Source organism: Delphinapterus leucas, chromosome 4, assembly GCF_059928025.1.
Source record: "Delphinapterus leucas isolate spDelLeu-1000000601 "Yukka" chromosome 4, BTC_Dleu_Yukka2, whole genome shotgun sequence".
Lineage (NCBI taxonomy): Eukaryota > Metazoa > Chordata > Mammalia > Artiodactyla > Monodontidae > Delphinapterus > Delphinapterus leucas.
This window is the reverse complement of record NC_143132.1, coordinates 7,504,956-7,524,622: the sequence shown is the minus strand read 5'-3', so window position 1 is coordinate 7,524,622 and position 19,667 is coordinate 7,504,956.

Here is a 19,667-nt window from a genome sequence, read left to right as displayed (position 1 = left end):
AGAGATAGGTGCATAATTATAAAATAAGTTACTTTAACTATAAAGGACATCGTTAAGAGAATCAAGAAAGATAAATTTTAAAAATACTCTATCCTGTAGCTCTACTTCCAATGGGCCAGATGGATTTCATCCATGTTTCTTATTTGGGGACTCTCTATAAAGAGTTATTGTATTTCCTTTTTGGACTTTAATTATAAATTTTGAGATATATTCTTAATAAATATCTCCAGGTGAAAAACATTCAGTACTTTTCTTAAGAAGGCAATTTTAGATGGGTTTTAGCTTCATAGCATGCGGGGCATTTTAGTGTTGATTTCTTTTTTTTTGCGGTACGCGGGCCTCTCACCATTGTGGCCTCTCCCATTGTGGAGCACAGGCTCCGGACGCGCAGGCTCAGCGGCCATGGCTCACAGGCCCAGCTGCTCCGCGGCATGTGGGATCTTCCCGGACGGGGCACGAACCCGTGTCCCCTGCATCGGCAGGCGGACTCTCAACCACTGTGCCACCAGGGAAGCCCTAGTGTTGATTTTTAGTACTTTTATTCTCCAATTATTCAGTTATCACTTTCCTTTTTTGGGGGATACCTTTCATCTTCTACACATTTTCTTCACTTTGGAATTCCAGTCACTATTCCGAGTAATCTTTTCTTTATTTTTTAATTTTTTTTTAGTTTCGGGTGTACAACATAATGATCTTTTTTCTAACATCTTTATTGGAGTATAATTGCTTTACAACAGTGTGTTAGTTTCTGCTTTATAACAAAGTGAATCAGCTATACATATACATATATCCCCATATCTCCTCTCTCTTGCGTTTCCCTCCCACCCTCCCTATCCCACCCCCCTAGGTGGTCACAAAGCACGGAGCTGATCTCCCTGTGCTATGCAGCTGCTTCCCACTAGCTATCTATTTTACATTTGGTAGTGTATATAGGTCCATGCCACTCTCTCACTTCGTCCCAGCTTACCCGTCCGCCTCCCCATGTCCTCAAGTCCATTCCCTACGTCTGCGTCTTTATTGCTGTCCTGCCCCAGGTTCTTCAGAGCCATCATTTTTTTTTTTTTTTTAGATCCCCAATATATGTGTTAGCATACGGTATTTGTTTTTCTCTTTCTGACTTACTTCACTCTGTATGACAGACTCTAGGTCCATCCATCTTATTATAAGTAACTCAATTTCGTTTCTTTTTATGGCTGAGTAATATTCCATTGTATATATGTGCCACATCTTCTTTATCCATTCATCTGTTGATGGACACTTAGGTTGCTTCCATGTCCCGGCTATTGTAAATAGAGCTGCAATGAACATTGTGGTACATGACTCTTTTTGAATTATGGTTTTCTCAGGGTATATGCCCAGTAGTGGAATTGCTGGGTCCTATGGTAGTTCTATTTTTAGTTTATTAAGGAACCTCCATACTGTTCTCCATAGTGGCTGTATCCATTTACATTCCCACCAACAGTGCAAGAGGGTTCCCTTTTCTCCACACCCTCTCCAGCATTTATTGTTTATAGATTTTTTGGTGGTGGTCATTCTGAGTGGTGTGAGGTGATACCTTATTATACTTTTGATTTGCATTTCTGCAATGATTAGTGATGTTGAGCATTCTTTCATGTGTTTGTTGGCAATCTGTATATCTTCTTTGGAGAAATGTCTATTTAGGTCTTCTGCCCATTTTTGGATTGTGTTTTTTGTTTTTTTGTTATTGAGCTGCATGAGCTGCTTGTATATTTTGGAGATTAATCCTTTGCCAGTTGCTTCATTTGCAAATATTTTCTCCCATTCTGAGGGTTGTATTTCGTCTTGTTTATGGTTTCCTTTGCTATGCAAAAGCTTTTAAGTTTCTTTAGGACCCATTTGTTTATTTTTGTTTTTATTTCCATTTCTCTCGGAGGTGGGTCAAAAAGGATCTTGCTATAATTTATGTCATAGAGTGTTCTGCCTATGTTTTCCTCTAAGAGTTTTATAGTGTTTGGCCCTACATTTAGATCTTTAATCCATTTTGAGTTTATTTTTGTGTATGGTGTTAGGAAGTGTTCTAATTTCCTTCTTTTACATGTAGCTGTCCTGTTTTCCCAGCACCACTTATGGAAGAGGCTGTCTTTTCTCTATTGTATATTCTTGCCTCCTTTATCGAAAATAAGGTGACCATACATGCGTAGGTTTATCTCTGGGCTTTCTGTCCTGTTCCATTGATTTTTATTTCTGTTTTTGTGCCTGTACCATACTGTCTCGATTACTGTAGCTTTGTAGTATAGTCTGAAGTCTGGGAGTCTGATTCCTCCAGCTCATTTTTCTTTCCCAAGATTGCTTTGGCTATTCGGGGTCTTTTTTCTTTCCATACAAATTGTGAAAATTTTTGTTCTAGTTCTGTGAGAAATGCCATTGGTAGTTTCATAGGGGTTGCACTGAATCTGTAGATTGCTTCGGGTAGTATAGTCATTTTCATAATGTTGATTCTTCCAATCCAAGAACATGGTATGTCTCTCCATCTGTATCATCTTTAATTTCTTTCATCAGAGTCTTACAGTTTTCTGCATACAGGTCGTTTGTCTCCTTAGGTAGGTTTATTCCTAGGTATTTTATTCTTTTTGTTGCAATGGTAAATGGGAGTGTGTTCTTAATTTCTCTTTCATATTTTTCATCATTAGTGTATAGGAATGCAAGAGATTTCTGTGCATTAATTTTGTATACTGCTACTTTACCAAATTCATTGATTAGTTCTAGTAGTTCTTTGGTAGCATCTTTAGGATTATGTATAGTATCATGTCATCTGCAAACAGTGACAGTTTTACTTCTTTTCAGATTTCGATTCCTTTTATTTCTATTTTGTCTCTGATTGCTGTGGCTAAAACTTCCAAAACTCTGTTGAATAACAGTGGTGAGAGTGGACAACCTTGTCTTGTTCCTGATCTTAGAGGAAATGCTTTCAGTTTTTCACCATTGAGGACGATGTTGGCTGTGGGTTTGTTATATATGGCCTTTATTATGTTGAGGTAAGTTCCCGCTATGCCTACTTTCTGGAGGGTTTTTATCATAAATGGGTGTTGAAATTTGTCGAAAGATTTTTCTGCATGTATTGAGATGATCATACGGTTTTTCTCCTTCAATTTGTTAATAAGCTTTATCACATTGATTGATTTGCATATATTGAAGAATCTTTGCATTCCTTTGCACCCCACTTGATCATGGTGTATTATCCTTTTAATGTTCTGTTGGATTCTGTTTGCTAGTATTTTGTTGAGGATTTTTGCTTCTATGTTTGTCAGTGGGATTGGCCTGTAGTTTTCTTTTGTTTGCAACATCTTTGCCTGGTTTTGGTATCAGGTGGCCTCATAGAATGAGTTTGAGAGTGTTCCTTCCTCTGCTATATTTCGGAAGAGTTTGAGAAGGATAGGTGTTAACTCTTCTCTGAATGTTTGATAGAATTCACCTCTGGAGCCATCTGGTCCTGGGCTTTTGTTTGTTGGAAGATTTTTAATCACAGTCTCAATTTCAGTACTTGTGATTGGTCTGTTTATGTTTTCTATTTCTTCCTGGTTCAGTCTTGGAAGGTTGTGCTTTTCTAAGAATTTGTCCATTTCTTCCAGGTTGTCCATTTTATGGGCATATAGTTGCTTGTAGTATTCTCTCATGATCCTTTGTATTTCTGCAGTGTCAGTTGTTACTTCTCCTTTTTCATTTCTAATTCTATTGATTTGAGTCCTAGTAATCTTAGATTATAAATGCTTATAAACATTTTGAAATTACACATTTTAATTTTTGTTTCCTCACTTGATAAATAAATGAAATCTGAAGGCTTATTTGATCAATTCTTTCTTATAGAATGTTTTATTAGTTCATCATTTAGCAGGTATCATTCTTTTTAATCACAGTGTCCCCAAGGGATTCATTAAAATTCAAATTTAAAAAACCATAACTTCAAATGTAATATTTCAAAGACCACAGAAGGTGATGATTACAAACAATTGCATGAACTACTCTTCCTGTACCTCTTCCTGGAAATAATTTAATTAACATGAAATCTGCACAACAGAAACATTGAACATTCAAATAAAGGAACTGAATTTGCTCTTTCTGTGGTTAACTATTTGCTAAGATGTCCAGATTCTTTGTTTCTTGCTGGCATTCTTAACAGAGACTCTGCGTTGGAGGGAATGAGACGACATGCCTTCTTCTGTAGGGAACTGCATCTGTCTGTGGGTCATCTCCTACCGTCACCCTGCATACCAAGCAGTAGTTACTGCATTGGACCTTGTTTGCTTTCAGGAGAGATGGAGCTCCTGTACAACATTTTCAGACTTCCTTAGCTCTCCCAAAGGAGCCTTGTCAGCCTTCCTTCCTAAAGATACAGTCCAAAGTCCAATTTCAAATTCCAGATCAGCCTCAGTGGTCTGAAGCAAGATTCATATACTTGAGCTGTCCTGGCCCCAGTGTCCATGCTAAGTGATGGGTTTAGCCAGGGGTATTCTGTTTTATTATTTTATCTGTAAAATGGTGTTACAGGTGGTTTCTTGGGGAACCAGACTCTGAGATGAAGTTTAGTGTGCTGGATGTTTATTAGAGACATTTCTAAGGGATGTTATATCTATGAGATCAACATCTATGGAAGGGAGAGAAAAGAAGTGTGAATGAGCATAAGGGGAAGCATGACTGATACCAGCCTTGGCTGATCCCATGGGAAGCTTTGAAGCTAAACTGGACCATTAGAGTTGCCTTGTAATGAGTCAAAATAGCCCCTTTCCAATCAGTTCCTGGATGTGGGTTCTAGGTACTCTGCATCTGATTGCTAAAAGCTGTCTGCCAACAATCTTATGGCAGCATGGCTAAGTCCTTTCTTGAAGGGGGATCTTGGTGACAGATCTCCATGTCTACCACAAACAGTGATGATAACATTTACTTACTGCATAGGTTTCCTCTCAGTATTATATGACATAATTCATATAAAAAGTGGAGCGTGGGGTCTGGCTAGAGTAACTGCTTAATAAGTGTCAGCTACTTATTAATGGATGATACTTGTCATTTTTATGATTAAGCAAACTCAGGATCCTGTGTTTTCAACTAGCTCCAGGTTTCTGTCCACCCCATTTCAAGTTCACTGGGACTTCAACCTAGGCTCATAGGAGACTTTGGTAACCATAGACAGTGAACTCACTTTCCCTTGCTATAGTAATTCTCAAAACTCAGTGATTTATTTAGGTAGCTCTTTCCTCCTATATTCTTTTTATTTTGAACTAAAGTGGAAGAAATGGAATACAGAATCAAAAAGTTCCAGAGTCTACAAGGAATCAAGCAACCCAGCCTGGAAAGTATAAGTGAGGGCGCAATTTAACACTGGGATTCATGAAACTGATTGCTTATGGCAAACAAAGAACAGATTTCATTTGCTGCCTCCAGTCCCCATGTGGTTGTCTCTACTGGTATTCATTTGCTGATGCAAAGTGGCAGGAAAGAGAACACTGGTTAAAAAAAAAAAAAGACAGTGTAAAGATGATAGAGCCACAGACTATAGCACTTGGAAGTCACTCAACTTAGGGATTAGCTGGTCCCTTTTCAGTTGCCATGAGCCTTTCTCTCACCCCAGTTAACACACCCCGGACTGCCTTTACCACCTAAGTATGTTGATTTGTTTCCACTTTCCAACTCTTGGATTGGCTGTTCTTTTGACCACATCAAAGCCTTTGACACTAACTCTCATATCTTTAGCTTACTTCTTACCTTTGATGCTCTGGAATAATTTTCCCTCTTCTCAAAACTAAGTTCTCAACTTTGACCACTATTGACTCATTCCTTGTCCTAGTTCCTGTCTTCTCAAATCTGTCTCATACATTAAACAGATTATTTATAGTATCATAAACATGAAAGGCACAAACATTTCCCATAGTGTTATGTGATCCTTTTCAAACAAGTACAATTCAAGAAAGAAAAATGATACAAGATAATACAATGATACCAAGATGGAGTTTTGCCCACATATTTCCTGGGGTAACAGGAGCTTTTAGAAATCTAAGCAATCTTGGACAAATTACTTAACTTTTTAGGTTCTCTAAAATAAGAATAATAAAAGTACTTTGTATTAGTTTTATATTGCTGCATAACAAACTACTGCAAACTTAGTGGCTTAAAAAATACTCACATACTAGCTCATAGCTCTGTAGGTTAGAAGTCCAGCAGGGCATGAATGGTTTCTCTGCTTAGCATATCACAATGCTGAGATCAGGGGGTCAGCCAGGCTAAGCTCTTGTCTGGAGGTTCTTTCTGCTGCCAGCCAGAGAAAACTCCCTGCTTTCAAAGGAGTGATTAGAGCAGGCTGATCTAGGTAATCTCTGTATGTTAAGGTCAACTGATTTGGGAGCTTAGCTATTCACAGCAGCACCTAGGTTAATGTTTCAATGAACAGCTGGGAGAAGGTGTTTGTCTACCAGGGCTGGGAATCTTGGGAGCCTTCTTAGAATTCTCTACTTCATAGAGTTTTTAATAAATGAGGTAATACATGGGTACACAGTATATTGAAAGGAAGTTTTGATGGAAACACCAAGAAACCCACGTGGTTTGCTGATCTGCTGATCCATCTTGTTGGCACGAAGCATCAGCTGAGGCTGTACTTTATCCACCATTCCCTGCCTCCTCCATCAGCTTCTTTGATTCCTGGGCCTGGTGTGGGTGTGTTTAACCCTGTGATGAAAGACTTCCGCAGAGCACTCATGTCACCAGCGCCAGAGGCAGTAAGAACTGACACAAGGTTCAGTTCATCCTTGTGGGTTCCAGTCTGTTTGCATCGTATCGAGTCAATGCTGCAGTCCCCACATCTCTATTTGGTTTTAAGGGCTAAGATCTTAGTAGGGACTGCCTTTTTCTATCGCTATCTTGTATCCCACTTACCCTCTGTCAGCACATTGATGGATGGACTTCACCTGTACAGGTAACTTCAACTGTTATTGATTAGAAGGAGGAAACTTGGTGGTACTCCCATTATTAAGTTGTCACAGTTATCCAGAACTATTGATCAAGGGAGTAATGAGATGACCTGGTGAATTCCATTCAAAAATAGCCCTTCTTGCAATTGAAATAAAAGCAAAAATAAACAAATGGGACCTAATCAAACTTATAAGCTTTTGCACAGCAAAGGTAACCATAAACAAAATGAAAAGACAACCTAAGGACTGGCAGAAAATATTTGCAAATGATACAGCCAAGGGCTTAATATCCAAAATATACAAACAGCTCATAGAATGCAATAACAAAAAACCAAACAACCCAATCAAAAAATGGACAGAAGACTTAAATATATATTTCTCAAAAGAAGACATACAGATGACAAATAGGCACATGAAAAGATGCTCAACATTGGCAATTATTAGAGAAATGCAAATCAAAACTACTATGAGGTATCACCTCACTCTGGTCAGAATGGCCATCATTAAAAAGTCTACAAATAACAAATGAGGAGAGGGTATGGAGAAAAGGGAACCCTCCTACACTGTTGGTGGGAATGTAAATTGGTGCAGCCACTGTGGAAAACAGTATGGAGGCTCCACAAAAAACTAAAAATAGAGTTGACGTATGATCCAGCAATCCCATTCTTTGGCATATATCCAAGGAAAACTCTAATTCGAAAAGATACATGCACCCCAATGTTCACAGCAACACTATTCACAAAAGCCAAGACATGGAAGCAACCTAAATGTCCATCGACAGATGAATAGTTAAAGAAGATGTGGTATATATATATATACAATGGAATACTACTCAGTCATAAAAAGAATGAAATAATGCCATTTGCAGTAACATGGATGGACCTAGAGACTATCATACTAAGTGAAGTAAATCAAAAAGAGAAATACAAATACCATGTGATATCACTTATATGTGGAATCTAAAATATGACACAAATGAACTTATTTACAAAACAGAAACAGACTCAGACATAGAGAACAGACTTGTGGCTGCCACGGGAAGGGTGGGGAGGGATGGACTGGGAGTTTGGGATTAGCAGATGCAAACTATTATATATAGAATGGATAAACAACAAGGTCTCACTGTATAGCACAGGAAACCATATTCAATATGCTATAATAGACCATATTGGAAAAGAATATAAAAAAGAGTATCTATCTATCTATGTATGAATCACTTTGCTGTACAAGAAACTAACACAACAGAGTTGTAAATCAACTGTAATTCAATAAAAGATAAATTAAAAATAAATAGGTCTTCTTGCCTGTGTTATGGAGAAGTAACTCCATTTCTCTCTAGTCATCAGGATTGATCATGACAAACAAGGACTTCTTGTCTGTCTGTTGGTTTAGTAGCATAAGGAGTCCAAAAGGCCAGGATGTAATACAAGCTTCCAATGCATCAGAGCCTTTATTATGTTTCTTGGTAGATGCCTTCCTCCCTTTGACACTAGGACATCTAAACTCATGAAGCCAAGGCAGGAAGGATGAGAAGCAAACATTATTTGGTGAAATAGTGATGGGGCCACTCTCTCCTTCATCCTATTGGTTATTGGATATGAATTCTGCATATTCTGGCTATGGCAGTGTCAGCACAAGTGTTGGTTGCCAGTCTAAGGCATTTACCACTCCCTATAAGACAGAATCCCTATAAGACAGCTGGGTGCTCTCTCCCAGCTGGTGCCATGACAGAGTCTTCAGAAGACCATTCCACCTTTCCACTAAGGAAGCTGCTTCTTGGTGATGAGACACATGGTAAGACCAGTGAACTTCACTGGAAATTCATAAGCCCATTGTCACACTTTATGTCCCACGTTGACCCCTGCTCAGAGGGACACTATGGTAATGGATAAGGGAGAAATTGTTCAAGCAGTGAAGGCTTGTGGGAAGAGATCTCACGTAATGAATGTACTACAGTTTGGCCTCCTGTGTCCCTCAAGGAATGGTGCCACATCAGGTCCTCTGCAGGGGATACTGACTTCGACACAAGACACAAATACCTTCACACTCTGTGCTCATTCATTGAGGCTGATACGTGTACTTCTCCCCAGACCTCATTATCACCAATCCTGGTGATATGAATCAGGGCATATCTGTACCTCTGTCTACCTTTCCTTCCCCATTACATAGAAACTGTAAGCCATCACCCACATACCTTCCCATAGAGAGATTTCCTTTTGCCACCACCTTTTCTGAGCAACAGTCCACTTCTGTCTGGAACAGGCAGATCAGGCCCTTGACTTTTCTTTCTTCTTTAATGGGTCATAAGAAATTTCCTATTAAGACATAAACATGTGTTGATGGAAAAGAGGCAGAGCAGTAGAATCAGGTAACATAGAAATCTGCCCAACTGTCTTGTGAGGTTTACTTGGACTGTCCATTCTGTTTTGACCCCAAGTTCTATATACCTGTGCTAGACTTGTCCGCTAATGGCCCTCATAGAATCATGCCTCTAGTTATCCAAGACCTTGTGTGACTCTGAAGATAGAAAATGTACCTACCTTTATGGGTCTGGCTAAGGAGATTTCCAGGCAGAATGTTGAAAGTACCAAATGGCTTTTTTAAAGCTGCATATAATAAGGAAGTGTTTAATAATAATGAGAGAGAACTGTTCAATTTGTAAGCAGAATTTAGGGGAAATTTAAAAGAGATAGAACCTGCTGGTTGGAAAATAAAACTGTTTCTCATCTCTTGTTTTTTCCCACCAGCAAACAAGTCTCAAGCTAAGGACTAGTCACAGGATAAGGACCAAATGAAGGATGTGACTGTAAGACCTCTGAAAGATTTAAGTGGTGCTGGATTAATTCCTTAACAGACAAAACGGCTTTCAAGAATCTTCAGGGCATTGTCCTCCAGAAGTTCTGTATGGCATCCAAAGTAGAGAGTGATCTGTCTTGAAAGATGATTTCAGCTTGGGGGAACAGGGTGAATCCCCATCACTATAGGAAGCTCATGATACTTTTAAATTTTTTGCCAACTTGAACTAGAAGAGACAGAGTCAATTAAAAATGCAAAGAGGCTCTGGATCCCATAACTTTCTATGGGCAGGAAATAGATTGGGAGAGCTACTCATGTGCAAACATGGGGCATTGGTTATGTGAAAGAAAGATCTCTGAGAGGGCAAAGCTAGGACCCCCAAAGAGAGGAGCCAAGAGCCATGAAGAACTGCTGGGGGCAGAACTGGGCTTTAACAATGGAACATTTCCTGCCTGCAGGAGGCCCTGACAACAGTGTTTTGGATGTGTTTCAGAACTGCTATGGGCCAATGACTCTTATATTACTTCAATAATATTACTTCAATTAATACTTTTTTAATTGAAAAAATTAATTAACCTGTTGCAATTAACCTGTTCTTGCCTCAACGTTGTATGTTGTATGTATGGGAAAGGTTTCTAGATTAAGAGTTGTTGATCTCAAGGAGCCTTGCCTACTTCTGAATTTAATGCATATAAAGAGAATATGGGCCTCTATCCTGATGACATGATTGGGTGAGAGTTTAGGAGACTTAGGAAGGGATGATCTTATTTTGCCTATTGGAAACATTTGAATCATTGGGTCAGAGGGTTGGGATGGGGGAGGAGGCCGTGGAAGATTGATCATATGGAATTCCCCATGAGGTCATAGGTGCTGGTTGATGAAGGGGTGGAGAGTAATACCAACTATCATAGTAGTTGTGGCCATTAGCTTGGGCAGATTTTTCATAATTTCCAGACCTGATTGGACCCATCTTATATACACATGGTGCACTGTTACATTAATAGTCTCCAGTGAATCACACCATACCCTGTGAGCTCAGGTGAAACTAGCAGAAGAGCACAGCAATGGGCAGCTGAAACAGTGCCATCTCCATTTTACAATGGGATGCTGCTATAAACATCCAATTTTGGGTGGTTCAGTGGATCAGATAACACCCAGTTAATGAGGAATGGTTTGAGTTGTATGGTCAATTGGTGATCCATGGTGAACCTTCCATCTTTACTAGAGCCCAAAATCAAGTGAGGAGTTACTTTTCAAGTGGAGAGAACATGGCTTTATTCCTAAATCCTAAGAGTCTGCTCTGTGATTCTCCTATAAGGGCTTTCCAGAATCTCCATACACTTCCTTGTTTGACATCTGTAGCTACACTGTATGGTTCTTCTCCGAAGAGCTTGACCTCAGCCTCCTCCATCAAGGGGCTCTGGGTCTGGAGCTGACTTAGGTCTGGGAACTGGAAAAGGGGCTGTGAATCCCCACAAAGGGAATTGAATTAGTATTAGACCCACATTCCAGAAAAGAGTTTTTCTGGTTTTATAGGCAAAACCATAACATTAGGAGAAAGCATCTATTTTATTCCTAGGGATCTCTTCACCAGATACACCCTTGCAGGCCAAAACATTGATCAGCACTCCATTACTGGGCTTAAAATGGAATGGAAGTTCAGGTGATAGTTTAAATTTTAATTTCTCTTCTGATTTATGTTTTTCTTTACACACTGACTTCACAGCCACGGTTGTATGATATGATTTGAGACAATGCTAGCTATAAATCACTGGATTTGCAGAAATGGGGAATTCTAGTTTATATTTCCTTTTCCTTGAAATGAGACAAATCATACACCATTCTTTTACCTTTAATAATAAATTCTGTCAGGACAGCAAACGAGTTACAGTTATTAACTGGCCTACTGAAATATTCATGATGCTTTAGGATGAAAAAATACACTTGGAAGATGTGTTTTTAAGCAGCTCTGTTTTCCAGGTAACCAAAAAAAAAAAAGCAACACAGTTTAAAAGGAAAAATACACAGATGTATAAGAAAATTCCCCACCTCTCTCAAGCAATTTACTGAAATCTATCAAGCAATATTTTCAGGTGAAATTTAGGTGCTTTTACAATGTTATATTTTAAACTGCAGTAATAGGTCTCACCTTTCCCTTTCCTCCAGTCATGACTATGGAGAGCCAAGGCTCTTGGATTAGAACTTAACCAAGCCATTATGAGAAAGGGCCTTTCAAAGAGTCTCTTGTGCACTAAGGGAACAGCTGTTTTCTGTGGATGTAGAGCCAATTTTACTCTGCGAAACCCCATATGGAAACCAACCTAGTGACTTCAGATAAAAGAATCATTCCTGTTGCTAGAGAGTTTCCTTCTTTACTGAGTAATAAGTGTTATTCCTGAAAATGAGTGTTTGCCTCAGAGAAAGGTGTGTGTGTGTGTGTGTGTGTGTGTGTGTATGTGTGCACACACACTATTGCTGCAATAGATAGATGTCAATGATAGAAGCAGATATGTCTGAAACTTGAGCTGACACCACCCTAACCCCACCCTGAGAGACCCCACCCTGAGGTCTATCCTTGGCAGCCTAAGCCCCTTCCATCAGACTATATAGGGAACCTGGAGGGCTGAGGACCAGTACTAGCATCTGGCTAGTGCTACACTCTGGCTGAATAATAAGTTAAGAAAATGCATGAATGGTAACAGAAGAATTGATGGTCTATGGTGCTTTGTGTGTTAAGTGATTCCCTCTGGGTAGAGGTGATTCTCCAAGAGATGGGAGGAGATACAAGAGGGAAAGTTTGACAAGAATTTTCTGATGGTGAATAAGGTAGTTGAGACCCACAACTCATTGAGGACCCTGTTGTTAGCAAGCTGTAGGTGCTTTCCCTGAAAATTCTGGTAAATGTTTTATTGAGCATTCACCTTCCCTTCCCTCTTATGTGTAGTATTTTCTTTTGTAAATCATCTCAGCCTTTCAGTACAGAGTCATACATGCTGGTGTAGGGGTCTCAGTGTTAGAAAGAAGAAAGGGCAGTTTGATTATGAAGATGGTCACTTGCTCTATCCTCTTTGGACATCTGTGGAGGAGTGGGGAGCAGTTCCCCGTTGTAGACCATTCTCCAGGTCCCAGAATTCTTCATGGTGACGTCAGCCCAGGTACGGTGGCCTTGCAGAGTGAACTTAGGTCTGAGGGACAGCTTTTATGTGGACAGCTCAAGAGGATCCAAGACTTATCCTTCTGTATTCCAGACGGGACATATGAAGACATACGAAAGATCTTTGAAAGGGGTTGAGAGTGGAAAGTCAATTGGCTGATGTTTGGGTTAAATCTCTGGTAACTAAGTCAGTCACCTATTGTTGCATAAGGAACTAACTGATGGTGATAAGTATATATGAGAATGAGAAAAAGACTTAGTTGGACAAATTTATAAACTTGTGACAATATGAGGTTTATTGCAACCTTTTATGTGTATATTCTTATTACCAGTGCATAATCACCATATCAAAATAAGAAATGGAGAGAAAAGTTAAATTTGACTGTGAATTTTTTTATTATTGAGTTAGATGGCAAAGCATTGTGTGTGTGTGTTTAATATTATGGATATAGCTGTGCCAAAAGAATACAATATGCATAGGTATCACCAAACTAAGCACTATAGAGCTTCTAGAAGAAAACAGAAGAAAATGTTTCTGACTTTGGATTAGGTAAAAATATTTAAAAATGTGATACCAAAAAGTATGATACATAAAATAAAATATTGATAAATATTTGAATTCATTAAAATTAAAATCTTTGCTCACACTATTAACAAAATAAAGACAAGCCATAGACTGGGGAAAATTCTTGAAAAATGTATATATATGATAAAATCCTATATCCAGAATATATAAGAAAATTTCAAAACTCAATAATAAGAATTATCCAGTTTAAAAAAAAATGGGCCAATTTTTAAATAGAAACTTCACCAAAGAAGGTATGTGAATGGTAAATTCACATAAAAGCATTCTCACATCATTAGTTATTAGATAAATGCAAATTAAAACTTCAGTGAGATACACCTACATATCTATTCAAATGGAAAAAAAAACCCTGAACAAACCAAGTGAAGAAATTGGAACACTCATATGTTTTTGTAGGAATGCAAAAGATATGACTACTTTGGAAACCAGTGTGGCCATTTTTATTTAGTTAAATGTACTCTTATCATAAGTCCCAACAATCACATTAGTAGTATCTACTCAATGAAATGAAAACTTATGTTCACACAAGAATCTGCATGTGGATATTTAGAGCAGCTTTACTCATAAAGGTTGAAAATTGGAAACTATCCAAATGTCCATCAAGAGGTGGATAGACAACTGTTTTCATCCATACCATAGAACACTACCTAGCAATAAAAAGAAACAACTTGTGATACAAGCAGCAACATAAATGGATCTCAAATGTATTATGATAAGTGAGAATAGCAAGATTCAAATGGCCACATACTGTACAATTCCATTTATATGACATTCTCAAAAAGTGAAACTATGGAAACAGAAAATGGATCAGCAATTGCCGGTGCCTGAGGGTAAGAGGAGAAATTTCCTACAAAGAGGCACCAGGGAAAATTAGGGGTAATATAACAGTTCTATATATTGATTTTGGCAGTGATTACAGGACTTTGTGTCTTGTCAAAACTCATAGAATTGCATAACTAAAAAAAGGATAATTTGAAATGTATGTCAATTACAATGCAGGTAACCATACTTAAAATAAAAGGGCAAAATTAAAGTAATTCAAGATAAAGAAATAACATTGAAATAAATTATTGGTAACACACCTGTGCTACCTTGCTAAAGGAAGTCCTTCAGGCTGAAAGAAAATGACACCAGATGGTAACTCAGATCTACAAGGAAGAATCAATAGATTGGAAATAGTAAATGTGTGTATGTCCTTATATATTTTATTTTCTTAATTTATAATACACAACCATATTTTAGGGTCTATACTATATATATGTGTAATATATATGAGTACAATAGCATGGGGCTTTGTTTGAGCCAATACATTCTTTTGGGCACACAGAACATTCTTCAGGATGGACCATGTTCTCAGTCATAAGCCACGTTCGAAAGTTTTAAAAAATATTTAAATTACACAGGTTATAATCTGTAATGTAAGTTAGATTGTAATGTAAGTTAGAAATCAAGAAGAGAAAGAGATATCTGGGAAAAGATATCTGGGAAAGCCCCAAGTATTGGAAATAATAAAGTAAATGAATATGTAAACACAGCATACAAAATTTGTAGGATGCAGTTAAAGTAGATTTTAGTGGGAAAAATGCAGCTTTAGAAATGAAGAAATATCCAGACCCAGTGCTTAAAGTTTCCACTTTAAGAAGCTGAGAAAAGTAATACCAAATTTAATCTTAGTAAAAAAAACATCAGTGTGGAAATGAATGAAAAAGAAAATGAATGAACAACAGAAAAAAATCAATAATGTCAAAGCTAGTTTTTTTTTTAAAAAGATGATTAATCAGATAGAATAAGCTTTAGCTCATTGATCAAGAAAAAAAAAGACAGAAGACATATATTATCAGTATCTGGATGACAGAAATTACTACAGACTCTACAGACATTAAAATAATGATAAAAGAATATTATGAACAACTTTATGTTAATGAACTTGGCCTCATATATGAAATAGATAATTTCCTTGAAAAATACACCTTATCTTGATGAATCAAGAAAAAATCCTGAAAATTTGAATATTTCTGTATAAAGTAAAAGAATTGAATTAGTAATTTAAAATATCCTTACCAAGAAATGAATGTGAGTTTGGTGGTGAGTTTTATCAAACATTAATGGAAGAAACAATATCAATTCACTGTCAGAAAAGAGAGAGGGGCTTCCCTGGTGGCACAGTGGTTGAGAGTCCACCTGCCGATGCAGGGGGCACGGGTTCGTGCCCCGGTCCGGGAGGATCCCTCCCGGCTGGGTCCGTGAGCCATGGCCACTGAGCCTGTGTGTCCGGAGCCTGTGCTCCACAGCGGGAGAGGACACAGCAGTGAGAGGCCTGCATACTGCAAAAAAAAAAAAAAAAAAAAAAAAGATATAGGCTTTGAATCAGAGTTCTAACACTAAGTAGTGGAAGTGTGACTTTAAAGAACTACTAACTTGCCTCAGGACTCAGACTGAGAAAGAAACTTCTGTATGAAAAGCATTTTTCTTAGAAAATTCTAGGAGACACAGCAAAGGAAACTGTAAACAAAACGAAAAGACAGCCCACAGAATGGGAGAAAATATTTGCAAATGAAGTGACCGACAAGGGATTAATGACCAAAATATACAAATAGCTCATGCAGCTCAAAATAAATAAATAAATAAATAAATAACCCAATCAAAAAATGGGTGGAAGATCTAAGTAGACATTTCTCTAAAGAAGACATACAGATGGCCAAGAGGCACATGAAAAGATGCTCAACATCACTAATTATCAGAGAAATGCAAATCAAAACTACAATGAGGTATCACCTCACACCAGTCAGAATGGTCATCATCAAAAAATTTACAAACAATAAATGCTGAAAAGGGTGTGGAGGAAAGGGAACCCTCCTACACTGTTGGTGGGAATGTAAATTGGTACAGCCACTGTGGAGAACAGTATGGAGGTTACTTAAAGACTAAAAATAGAGCTACCATATCATCCAATAATCTTACTCCTAGGTATATATCTGGAGAAAACCATAATTATAAAAAATACATGGACCCCAATATTCATTGTAGCACTACTTACAATAACCAGGACATGGAAGCAACCTAAATGTCCACTGACGGAAGAATGGATAAAAAAGATGTTGTATACATATACAATGGAATATTACTCAGCCATAAAAAAGAACAAAATAATGCCATTTGCAGCGACATGGATGGAGCTAGAGATTGTCATACTGAGTGAAGTAAGTGAGACAAAGACAAATATCATACGATATCGCTAATATGTGGAATCTAAAAAAAATGGTACAAATGAACAGAAATAAAGTCACAGATTTAGAAAACAAACTCATGGCTACAAACGGGGAAAGTGGGGGTGGCAGGGATAAAATGGGAGATTGGGATGTCCATATACACACTACTATATATAAAATGAATAACTAATAAGAACTTACTGTATAGCACAGGGAACTCTACTCAGTACACTGTAATGACCTATATGGGAATAGAATCTAAAAAAGAGTGGATATATGTATATGTATAACTGATTCACCTTGCTGTACAGCAGAAACTAACACAACATTGTAAATCAACTGTACTCCAATAAAGAATTAAAATAGAAAAAAATTCTAGGAGATTATTATTGTTGTTATATCCCTGTATTCCATTTATCTGGTGACAATATTCCTTCCTTACATGTCAGCTCTCTAGAATCTAACACAAATGTGCAAGTAAAAGCCCTTTAGTATGGGGAATAATTTTTTCCAAAGCCTTTGGTGTTACAGTCATCCACTTTACTTCTTATTCCTTATTGACTTTTACTTTACACACAATCCTAACAAACTTGATCATTTAGACTTTCAGCCCACAGCAAGTGAGAACAAGTAAGGTCCTGGGAGAATATCCACTAACAGCAGAAATACTGCTGATAAAAAGCCATTTTTATTGTATTTATTGAATGTCCTGTATTAAATAATCGTGATTCATCAAGAAAATTTTAAATTAGGTTCATTGTTCTCTTTTTGGAAAGAAGGAAACCATGCTGTGCATCTTAGAATAATTTCCATTAAAATAACTCAGTTATTTAAATTAATTCTGATGCTAGATGAGGAAGTTGTTATCTGGAGATAACTCATATGTAACAGTAGCTGATAATGCCAAATGATCAAGATGTTAGGGCATACACCTCTTTTTATCTTCTCTTCTGTAAACATTTTATTCATGCTATTCAATTTCTTTGCATAACACATATTTGCCCTTAGAGCCAAGATTCTGGGAAGTATTTTTTATAACAGCAGGTGTCTTTAGGTCTTCTACAGAGAACTCCCTCAGTATGTGAAAGCGTTCATAGAAGATATTAATCATTGCTGCCGCTTACAAAATTCCAACCAGAGAAGGACTTTTATTCAAGAAACAGAAGGGGAATCATAAATGCCAATTGGAATCATCAGTCTAGATGTGGTTAGACACTGTATCCATCAAGGTAATGTATAAGAGACAATTTATCACAAGCCCTGAGTATTCTGTACTAAATGCTGCAGGCTGGGTTGCCAGTTTGTTGAGAAAGGCAGCAAATCACACCTGTCTTGCTGTAGAATAGCAACTTCACGGGTGCTCTGGGAGCCTCAGAGCCCTGGCCTTGGGCCAGATGCCCCATGAATGTAAAAAGAAGCTCGTGGTTTAGACTGGCTACATTTCTGCTGGGAACAAGATCACTGAAACATGTAGGAGGCCAGCAGCATTGAAAAACACCCAGGACATGAAACAAGTTGGTGGATTTTAGATCCAATTCTGCAGCCCAGCCATGTGTGAGCAAAGGGGAAGTGAGTGCTCCCCGGCCGAGCCCTCTCCAGTCTTGGAGAGCAGGTAACAACTATCTGCCTATGTTTAAATGACTCCCACATTGTAAGACTGAAGAAGGAGGCAGGGGCCCGATCAGACAAGGGTATGTGTCACAGCTATTCAGTTGGTCATCAGATACGGTCCACTTCCTTCTACAGGTGGTTAAAAACACAGATCCAAACTCTCCCACTGTAGTTGGATGACTCGGGCAAGTGCATTCATATCTCTGATTCCAGTACACTCACATATAAAATGTGGTTCATAATAGTGTCTACTCATAGTGTTGTTTTGTGAGATTGAAAACATTTTTTAGTGTATTCAAGTACTTAGCCCAATACATAGCATAGAATTAATTAGCATAGAATTAACACCCACTGCATGGCTGGAGATGTCTGTTTATGTGTAGTCTAATTCTGGATTCCCTCTTCCGTTCTATCGCATTTTCTACCTTTACACTAGCACCACACTGGTTTTGGTTACTATAGTTTTATAATAATTTTTGAAGTCAGGTAGTGTTAGCACAAAACTAAATTTGTTCTTCTTTTTCCAAGTTTTTTTTTTAACATCTTTATTGGACGAAAATGCTTTACAATGGTGTGTTAGTTTCTGCTGCATAACAAAGTGAATCAGCTATATGTATACATATATCCCTATATCTCCTCCCTCTTGCTTCTCCCTCCAATCTTCTCTATTCCACCCCCATAGGTGGTCACAAAGCACTGAGCTGATCTCTCAGTGCTATGCAGTTCCTTCCTGCTAGCTATCTATTTTACATTTGGTAGTGTATATATGTCAATGCTACTCTCTCACTTTGTCTCAGCTTACACTTCCCCTTCTCTGTGTCCTCAAGTCCATTCTCTACATCTGTGTCTTTATTCCTGTCCTGCCCCTAGGTTCATCAGAACCATTTTTTTTAGATTCCATATGTATGTGTTAGCATACAGTATTTGTTTTTCTCTTTCTGACTTACTTCACTCTGTATGACAGACTCTAGATCCATCCACCTCAGTACAAATAACTCAACTGCGTTTCTTTTTGGCTGAGTAATATTCCATTGTATATATGTGCCACATCTTCATTATCCATTCATCTCTCGATGGACATTTAGGTTGCATCCATGTCCTGGCTATTGTAAATAGTGCTGCAATAAACATTGTGGTACATGACTCTTTTTGAATTATGGTTTTCTCAGGGTATATGCCCAGAAGTGGGATTGCTGGTTCATATGGTAGTTCTATTTGTAGTTTTTAAGAGACCTCCATACTGTTCTCCATAGTGTGTGTATCAATTTACATTTCCACCAACAGTGCAAGAGGGTTCCCTTTTCTCCACAGCCGAATTCTATCAAACATTTAGAGAAGAGACAGTACCTATCCTTCTCAAACTCTTCCAAAATATAGCAGAGGGAGGAAGACTC